The 9,436-nt window shown below is 48.6% G+C and overlaps 1 protein-coding gene across 3 annotated transcripts in view; it reads left to right on the top strand.

The window, feature by feature from the left end:
* LOC128875524 (serine proteinase stubble-like) overlaps positions 1-9,436 on the top strand; it is an 81,437-nt gene that overhangs the window by 37,798 nt on the left and 34,203 nt on the right. The window contains exon 1 of one of the 3 annotated variants that reach the window (XM_054121161.1): positions 7,857-9,043. The exons of the other annotated variants lie outside the window; for them this stretch is intronic. The gene's annotated coding sequence lies outside the window, so the exon portion shown is untranslated. Of the gene's footprint in view, positions 1-7,856; positions 9,044-9,436 lie in introns of those variants that run through there. 3 annotated transcript variants of the gene reach the window in all.

Here is a 9,436-nt window from a genome sequence, read left to right as displayed (position 1 = left end):
ACTTTTACCAATCATAATATAATTTTTTTGTTCATCAAACCTTCAACGACACGATATTCAGAGATTTCCATAGTATCCCCTTCAACTGACACGGTCAGCACCCATAATCAACTACTCTACACCCCATATATCCAACACCAGTTCTTCCACCAATCATAATATAACTTTTTCAATGTTCCACCTAACCAACATCACCCAAATCTCCCATTTCGTCGTTTTCAGACAACCAACGGACCATCATCGGTCGGAGACGATCATTCTCGATCGTCGGGAGCTCGATCATGGCGCGCAGTAGCCAGCAGCTAAAGTTCAAAGGATGAAGCGATCGACGGTAGGCCTGACTAGCCTGACGCTAGAAGGCGGAAAGACGGTGCCGTGTCATTAGAGAACGGCGGGTACGTGCCAATCGACGGAGGTAGGGATAACATTCCCGCTCCCGTCGATAGATCAATCATCGTATCGTCCCAGCCTCTGTCTTCCGCCGCTTTTTATCTTCCAAGTCGGCTCATCTCGCGCGTTTCGAGGTATTTCTCGAGTAACGGCCGCCCGTTGCAGCTGCCCGTCTCCGTTGGCTCGGTTCGATTGGCTCTGGAAGCGATTTCACGTTCACCGATTGTTCTATCGAGGTGTACCATGATCGATTGGAGGCCCTGGGGCATCGAACGGACACTGATTGTGAGAAACGACCGCTTGGAGGAAATGGCAGTTTTTGTGGCACTTGGCGCCGCTCCTCGCGGCCTGGCGCAGATTTTTCAGCAACCGCGGCCATTTTAGGGGGGACGTTGGGTAACGTTATCGCGCGTTTCCCACGAACTAGGCGTCGACGAATCAGCTGATACACGAGGACGAAAGGTTGCGATCTTCGTGTAGCTGAGCTGAGCGCGTAGCGGTGAACATTTCCGTTTGGTTTTAATTAAAGCAAATAAAACATCGCTGGCCCCGGTGCTAAACCACCCGTCGCACGTGCTGAATCCACCTGGTCGCCACGCTAATCGTGCGCCATCGCGCGATAAATGCCGCATCCTAGCTCGAATCGAAATATTCATGGTACGTTAACATCTGTGATCACTTACGCGACCAGTATTTAATCTCAACATTTGACGCTATGGTACTAATTATTAATTTAGTTTTTATCGTTTGGTGTCTGGGGAATGCTTCCTGGATAGTTTTTATCTTCGACCGGACCCACCCTCGAGGATGTAACCAGAGAAGAGATAAATCCTCGAGCGACGAGCTATTACACGGTAGCCGACGTTTCCCGCCAATTTTCTGTCGCATTCCTTTCAGATTGCTCCGTTCGTATCGCGAAGTTTCGACGTCACGCGTCGCTGCACATCGAATTAATTAATATAGCCCCGTATAGCTGGACAAGAAGCGAAACAGCGCCGTTGTTTTTTTTTTGTTTCTTTCTTTTTTCACCAGCAAAAAGAAACGTCAGGCTGGCAAGATCGGTCCTCGGGCCGTGGTCTCATTATGCGACTCGTCTTTCCGAACGATAGCTTTCAGGATAGCCAGCTCTCTGCCACGGGTAGATCCCTCTCCTCCTTTTTTATTACCTCCTCATTCCCCTGCCCCCTTTTTACGTCCGTTTTTGTCCCTTTGCCTTCCATCGCATCCCTCGGCCAGGGACCAACGAACCACGCAGACACTCAGACGTCGTCGGGGCGTGCCGGATGAGGAAACTCGCGTGCAAACTGGCCTTTACTTCAATGGACCACGACTCTTCCTCCACGCCGCGAGAGAGTTACCGCTAATCTGCACTTGCGCTCAGCTGGTGTTGCATTCGCGCTTACATGAACGAGCTACAGATGGCTGCGTACTGGATGCTACCATCGAGACCCTGATGAACTTCCGTTTTTGTTTCGAATGGAGGTCCCAGGCGGACCTTGATTTTTTAAGGGATTCGAGGCTTCGGGTGGACCATGATTATTTATACTTGAGGCTCTAGGTGGACCTACGTTATTTATGGAATTGGAGGCTCCAAGTGGACCTCGAAGGGATTCGTGGTTTTAGAAGGACCTTGATTTTTTAACGAATTCAAGGCTTCAGGTGGACCTCGATTATTTATGAAATTTGAGGTTGCGGGTGGACCTCGATTATTTATGGAATTTGAGGCTCCAGGTGGACCTTGATTTTTTAAGGGATTCGAAGTTTAAGATGGACCTCGATTTTTTTTTTAATTCGAGGCTTCAGATGGACCTTGATTTTTTAAGAGATTCGAGGCTTCAGGTGGACCTCGATTTCTTTTTAATTCGAGGCTACAGATGGACCTTGATTTTTTAAGGGATTCGAGAGATAAATCTTCGAGCTTTGCGTTGAACCGATTCTACATTCTAAATCAAGGACACTAAGGGTGTTTCAGAGAATGAAAAGAGACAAGTGACGCCAAATACCCAGCAGCGTCATCATGGCGTCTGCTTGTGGCGCTACTAGTTCGCGTACTCGCCGTGCCCTACCCTCTTCTTACCTCGTGTACCCTCAAGAGGAATCCTCGGGAGGATTGAATTTCCACTGGAGCATGAAGAAGATTTATTATAGAACAAAGCTATATATTCTAAATACCCAATTAGATCAAAGATGGAGCTCCTCGAGCCAGTAAACAGCCAGGTGCAACACAGCAGACGTTTCAAACTGCATTAGCATACCCCGATAGAAATGTACCGAGATTCCTACGTCTGTAATCTATCGTGACTAGCGTTCAAGATGATTGCTCAAAACACAGCAATCAGTCAGCGTCAAGGAACATAAGCCTCGAGGTACTCAACTACCTCTACCTGCTACCATACTATTTCAAACGACACATTGACTTCAGATCTCAACAGTTCTTTACGCAGGAATCCCACTTAAATCAGAACATCCCGTCTCATCATCCTTACACGGTGCTACAATATCTCCACGTCCACTTGGACTGGAACGCCAGCGACAGTTGAAGACTCCTGAATTAAGAAGAACCATTTCGAGTGTTCCGAGACTCCCGTTGACTCCTCTGCGAAGTTACTCGCGATGGTCCAGCCTGTAACCATCTCGATCTCGGTAATTTGGGGCTGGCGATGCCCGGAAATTGAAAAAACAAGCACACGGTAGCCATCCGCGATTACTTTCTCGTTTGCCAAATCGCGAAACGCTGTTACATTATGCCAAAACGAAGACGATCAACGCCGCAAGAAACACCGACCAGTTCTTTAGCATGGACCAGGCGTCCGTGTTCTCCTCGATTATACAAAGTGGCCGCTACCGTGCGGTAGAGGTTCGCGATTCACTCGGCATCGGGGCCGTTAATTTCGAAGAGTGGATCCTCGCGTTGAAGATGATGGTTGCAACAGAGGCCCAAGAATAGCAGTAGCAGAGAGAATGTCGGACACATAACAGTGCGGGGAGTTTTTTGAGACCAACTGCTTCGTCCGTATCATGTCCAACCACTTAACGAAGATGATCTGGCTTGTAGAGTTAACTTTTGTTCCTGGTTTTGTGCCAGACGTCTATCAGTCGACGTTTCTTGTCTGTGGCTTCATTTAGTCGCCTCAAGTGTATGTGTGTTAATGTATATGCAAACATGATTGACAATTGTGCGATTGGTTTTGATAAGAGAGTAGGGTAAGTGAAACTTGTGTTAATTTCTTGAGTGAGGAAGTGCAGGAGCTGTTGGAAGCAGTTTCATTAGGTGTGTGTATCATATGGATTAAGTATGACCTAAGCAGTTCTTGAACAAAGTATGAGAGTTGGACACTACGAGGAACACGGTGGTGGTGAGCATGCGAACTAGTAGCGCCACTGCGTCAACATGACCACGACTGGCCCTTTCACTAGCACCACGTGCATACTCTAGCCCTGCTCTGAAAGATGAGTGGACTCTGCAGGGCGTCACAACTGCAATAATTTCCATAATACTCGATATTTGAAGTGAGTACGACGTATTCCTCTTCAAGCTACCATCAGCAATCAGCGCAAATATATGTGGAGGTTGTGCCTGTGGAGGGAGAGTGAGAGAGGAGACGCGAAAGGGAGCGATTTGTCCTGGGCCTCCTAGTGGACTCGTCAGTAAAGCTACCTAACAGGCCCTTGCCTTAGACGCTGGGATGTTTAGAGGTCGATTAGGAGTAACTTATATATGGACGTTAGGCGGGACCGAGCATTTGTGAGAAGACTCGCGGTGTCCGTCCCTCTAGTGGTGATGACAGGAGGTGCCACCACATACATGAAGAGAAAACGAGCCTGCTGACTCGATCAGGCATTATCAAGCCAACCTTACGTCACTTTCCCACCCATTTACACTTGACAGTCCTGCGTCCCATTTCATCCTACCGGTAGCCATATCGATAGCCTCTCCAGGACCTGTTGCTTAGCCTGATCCCCACAGTTAACTGCTAACGCATAAATACCTGAAATATTTGGAGAATTGTTAAACCCTCAACGTCAGGAGGCCTGTTTCAATATCAAAGTCCCGGAGAAGATGTACCGGTAGGCGAACACGTCGAGCACCTCAGACGATGCTCGGTGAGTTACGAGGCGGCTTCGAAAGAACGGCACAGTGACACGATTTCCCCTCCTCTGCTCTCTACCCCTCCCTTTCTCTCGTCCGTGCTTTTAATCGACGCCTGTAATCTGATCTTTTTCGATTTTTGCTTTACGTCTTCCAGCCGGGACGACGACGATCGAGTGGATCCCAGCATGCCTGGATGTTTATTTACTTGCTTGCTTATTTACGACCATAAATCCTCCCGTATGTGATATACAGTGCGAGAGACGTGAGCACGCATTACGAGTGCTGTTCGGGCACACTGTCGCTTCGGAGTCGCAGGATCGGCTGTAGGAGTATTAATGTTAGTACAACGATGCCTCGGTTATTGATAACGATTAGATGCTAACTGGTCCCATCCACGCATTCCACCTTGTCTGAAAGTTGAAAAGGAGTACTCGAAGCCCTGTTTAATTCCAATCTCTAGCGGTATTAAGGACGATTCCTCTTGGGTCGGTTTCAAGTTGGAGCTTCCAACAGGTGGTGTTTAACACGACACCATCATCGAGTGCATAACCCTTGCTCTTCAGACTACATCAAACGAGTCTTCAACACTCGAGAATATGTCTCTACAAAGCCAATCTACTGACATGATCTCCGTCAACCAGCAAACGATGTCCAGCAGCGATACAACGAGCGCTTCAGCGATGTTCGCTGCCATACTCGGCGGAGCGAACCCGAATCCAGCCGGGCATGACTGGACAAAACGTTCCCCAGGTCGCTTTCGCGAATTCTACGCACGTTTCGAAAAACGGAGCACGCCGAGACGAGCAGCTCCGTACCGAACAGAGTTCAGCCAGAACGAGGCCGAACGCTTCTCATTGCGCCCGATGCGCACGTCTCCTCCAGCGACCATTTGCATTTCCCGCGAGAATTATTAACGTCGCTATCTATCAAAACGACCGCTCGCGAACCAGGCGTTGGACTAACGCGCTCCTAAAATCATATTTTCTCTCTGGGTAGACTCTTGGTTAGCTCTTAGGTTGCTTGGCAAATAGTGGCGAGCAACCAGATGTCATACTGTTAAATGGTAATAGTGGTCTTGTTCTTGGAGGATATAGAAGGATTGGAGAAGTCGAGGATGTCTTTTAGTAAAAGAGTTACGATTAATCACAGCGCATGTCCAACGCATCAAAAGCCTTTAAAATGAAACCTGGCTTCTTCAAAGACACATGAGATCTATTCTTCATCCCTTGGCAGGAAATCCTCTCCGGAAGCAAGCAAACTCGGCTATTAAAAATTCCTCCTTGGTTCCACGAGGTCTACAAATTGCTTGGAAAAGGTTCGGTTGTTTATTTTATAGTGAATATATGTATAATGATATTGATGTAATATATATATAATGACATAGTAAATTTCAAATAAAACACTTAAAAGCATTGGGAGCTGCTGGCAACGAAATTGAAATACAATTCGGAGTGCAAAGAGTTAAGAGTATTAAGATTATCAGTTCTAGACCTAAACCTCTCCTAAATTACTGATGTCAGGTAACCCGACGTCACACTACCAAAGAATGGCGTCCAACCATATAATACACAACAAGAATGCCTCTTACCTTCTACATATAAAAACCAACGCGAAATTAATTTCCCCGGCAGACAATCCCTTGCGACTCACACGCACTCGTCGAGTGTTTTCCATCTTCTTGCGATCTTTCCTGCTCAAGTTTCCGTCTCTAACTCGAAACGCGTCAGGGGTCTAAGTATTAGTTTTTCGCGTCGAGGGGACGCGGAAGGAGAGAAGAAACGAAACGGACGCAACGGAGAAAACACGCGACCGGCAGCCCGTGACGCAATTAACGACGAAATTATATCCACTAATTGCGGGGCAACGCGCGGGACCGTGGCGTCGCGGGCACGCTGTACGCCGAGCACGTTTTGCGAACCGTACGACGCGATATTTTTTGTCAGTTGGTCGTCTTGGAATCTGGACGCGAACACCGAACTGTGCCAGACCCAGGAAGCCTTCCAAAGGCTCGAACCGGGTGAACAAAGAAGCTCCCGTTGCGGGGAACACTGTCGAGGAAGCCTAGACTACGAGGAAGTCGACGATGGAGGCCCTATTGAAGGCAACTTTATTTTTAGCCTCGAGGGGGGAGGTGCAACAGTGGAAACAGGAAGTGCGAGAAGAAAAATTCGTTGATCTGGAACGGAGTCGAAGAGACTTAAGGGAGGCGCCGCAAGAACTAGCTACTAGTAGTTATTTAGACAACATTTTGGAACTTTTTACTTTTACGTAGTATTTGTCGTAGCTTTTTAGAAGAAGACATTCTTGATATTTTTCAATTCTTCTGAATTCTTCAGCAAGAAGCTCACAGTTGTACTTTTAGTGGTGAAGTGTAACCTGGCGAGAGGACTATGGTGAACTAAATATTGCTTGAGTTGGAGGCTCAAAAATCGGAGAGGTTCTTTCATATGATGCCTCGATTTCTAAGCAATGGATTCGCTTCGTGAAGACTCGTACCGATACTTTTACTCGTACTCATGTGTTAGGGGCTCCTTTGGGCTCGCGTAGCGTACACAGTTTCGGATCGAAGCGTTAGGTCTGGGTACCATTTGGAAGTTATGTCTCTCGCGAGGTACATTTAACCCTTTGCACTCGAGAGGTGATTCTCAGTCACCGCTAGGTTTTATTTAGGTTTAATTTCTTTGGGACTCGAAGTGCCGATAAAACGATTGGCGTCGAGGCAAACGTGACCTGATTCTCAAATCGTTGGAATTGTTCGAATTGTTGGATGATCTACACGCTTAGTCACAACGTAACTGTTTGCATAGATTTCTCCATAGCCAACCACCCTAAACTCGGCTCCAAATTTCTATATCCTGTTGTACTTCGTATCCTTCCTGAGTCATGACTATTCCTTGAGCGTCGTGACGCGTCGTCCCTGCCCATTACTCGCCCTTTAGAAATAGATAGATTATAAAGGCTCGCAGAAACCTCAGCAAGTCAGAATTCAGTTTTCACTGGAACAGTGCGGATCGTTACTGTACAAAATATAAATTCTTCAAAAGTTTCTTTTCACTGTGTTGAACATTTTCCTTGGCTCAGAATCCAACAGAATGCTAAGAAAGCATCTCGAGTTGCTGGTAGATACCAGAAAATAATGCCTCGAGTGCAAATGGTTAATCCACACATTAAGCACAGAATCAACCGAGACATCCTCGCACACTTCCTCCCAATGACACTTCTCTACTGCTTCTCCAGCAGCCTTCGTCCTCTCGGCGGTTGGAGGCCGTCTGCCAGCGTCGCAGCGCGTGGCATGTCGATTTTGACATATTTCCACGGATGACCTTGAATAGCCGAAGACACAGCGGCAGGATCCGTGCTGGAAGAAGGACGAGTGACGGTGGAGATAGTAGTCAACATTGGAGAGGAAGAGGACGATCGTGGAGGGACCGCGACAGAGCAGGAGGGAAGAGGTCCGCGGAGGAAGAGAGCGCGTATGGTTGGGAGAAGGAACGGGACGAAGAGGGACCCTGGTGATGGCTGCGACGGTGATGGTCAGTGGTCGTATACCGGTTAAGCCGTTCAGTGCTAGGCCGGCGTCCGTCACGGTTAAACCTCGACCACTCGGTCGTTCGACTCTGAAACCCCTCGAATCCTCCTCGACGGGATATCGTCCTGGGGATCGTTGGATCCTTCGATCGTGAAGTCGTCCAGTCCCTCCCTGGGATCGGTGACACCCGGGCAGTTCGCGGCACATCCTTGGTGTGGTCTCGATGGGGATGACCTCGATGATCGAGATTTTCAGAAACTTGGGGAATCGAGTGTGCGAGGGGAATTCCGAAGATTATGGTTGCTTCCGTGGTGTGGAGTGGTAGGAAGGACACTTCGGGAGTGGAGGATTCTACTCTAGGGGTAGACAGAGGACTGAAAAGTTCCTCGGGGATTGGATACAACTCTATCTTAATTGAGAGTCTCCGTCAGTGCAATGTGCTCAGCCTTCAGATCAGTGCGTAGACTAGCAAGGAGAGTAGTACGTGTATCTAGGATCCTGCTCCAAATTGAAGACTGAGACCAACCTGGACATTTTGATTCTCAAAAAACATTCTTTCGCGAATAATCTCTCACAGCGGGCTCGCAAAACGCCAAGTTGTTCTTATAGACCACCAACGCTTAATCGCCAACGCTTCATCGAAGATCCAGCTCCTAAAAATTGACCACTCCCCCTATAGACTCGCGTACCCTCCGGAAGGAAGCAGTCCCGGATCGTTCAGTGCACCCGGCTCGTCTGGGTATCAGCGTCACCGGTGATTCATCGGGGAAGACCTCGGGCTAGGTCTCGTTTCCCCGTTTCGAGGCGCCATCCTCGCGAGGGCTCGATCGAGAAGCCCGGGATTCGAACGCGTCCTGCGAACCAAAATGGCGACTCGGTTGGGGGACGACACGCACGCGATCAAGACGTCATCGTCGGGGTACCGAGGTAACCAGCCAGCGGGATACCAGGATTCGGAGCGAGCGCGGATGAAGTGATTACGAGGGCTGCTGACCAGTCACGGACCAAGTCTGATCCCACGGGAGATCCAGGTACTCCTTCCGCGTGTCTCTCATTCTTCCGTGCCTTCCTACGGGTTTAGCGTTCGCTCCTGCGAGGTTCCGATCGCTCGATCTACGGGCAATACCGATCTTTCCCCTCCTCCCCCCTGTTTCGCGCCTAGGTACAACTTCATTCGCCCGACACCGACGACAGAATGCCGCTGAACTCGCGGGCCGTTCCGGATTCCGATGAATTGGCTTCGATACTACGTTCCGCGGTGTTGGGGGCCTCTGGAGGGAAGGGGGCTGTTAGGGAGATTGGTTTTGAGGAGTATTTAGAGAGTTTGAGACTTGGACGTGTTATTTTTTTTGTTTTGATTACTTTATTTAAGGTCACATCAACTACGAGGTTATCAGTGACCACGTCGACGATTACGATTTAAT

This window comes from Hylaeus volcanicus, chromosome 4, assembly GCF_026283585.1.
Source record: "Hylaeus volcanicus isolate JK05 chromosome 4, UHH_iyHylVolc1.0_haploid, whole genome shotgun sequence".
NCBI lineage: Eukaryota > Metazoa > Arthropoda > Insecta > Hymenoptera > Colletidae > Hylaeus > Hylaeus volcanicus.
Note: the sequence above shows the minus strand (reverse complement) of the source record. Positions and strands in the feature narration are given on the sequence as shown.